The 404-nt window shown below is 43.8% G+C and overlaps 1 protein-coding gene and 1 long non-coding RNA gene across 2 annotated transcripts in view; one reads left to right on the top strand and one right to left on the bottom strand.

Moving 5' to 3' along the window:
- Positions 1 to 404, top strand: part of si:cabz01090165.1 (leucine-rich repeat and fibronectin type III domain-containing protein 1-like protein) — a 428,959-nt gene that overhangs the window by 393,271 nt on the left and 35,284 nt on the right. The gene's annotated exons all lie outside the window — the stretch shown is intronic.
- LOC116685727 (uncharacterized) overlaps positions 1 to 404 on the bottom strand; it is a 21,170-nt gene that overhangs the window by 697 nt on the left and 20,069 nt on the right. The gene's annotated exons all lie outside the window — the stretch shown is intronic.

The raw sequence follows: 404 nt of genomic DNA, 5'->3' as shown, positions 1-404 counted from the left end.
TTCCCGGGTTTGTTGTTATTACGAGTGAGTCTTCAGGTCCAATGTTTTAACCTATCACTACACAATTCCCCGAGATGGTGCAGTGGCTGAATGTCACGAAACCCAACCTGGATATGTGTCCACTGTGGCATCTCATTGTTCAGATGTTAGTTTGGTATTGTGCTTGTTGTGTGAGTCCCACTTTTCCTCAACCTGTCCCTTCTAGCTGCACATTTATTAGATTTCATTTTCAACATGTCGGTCAGATCGCCGTTCAGAAGGGAACGAACATCTTTGATGTTGAGCAGGAGACAGAGACTTTGCTTAACTCTTGTGTTGTCTTCACCTTCGGGACACTCTTGTGTCCCTTGGGTCAAACTGACCCGGGACTTATTTGGGGTTTTAAAAACAATTCTGAAATAAGA

This window comes from Etheostoma spectabile, unplaced genomic scaffold, assembly GCF_008692095.1.
Source record: "Etheostoma spectabile isolate EspeVRDwgs_2016 unplaced genomic scaffold, UIUC_Espe_1.0 scaffold172, whole genome shotgun sequence".
Classification (NCBI taxonomy): Eukaryota; Metazoa; Chordata; class Actinopteri; order Perciformes; family Percidae; genus Etheostoma; species Etheostoma spectabile.
This window is presented reverse-complemented; position numbering and strand designations above follow the sequence as displayed.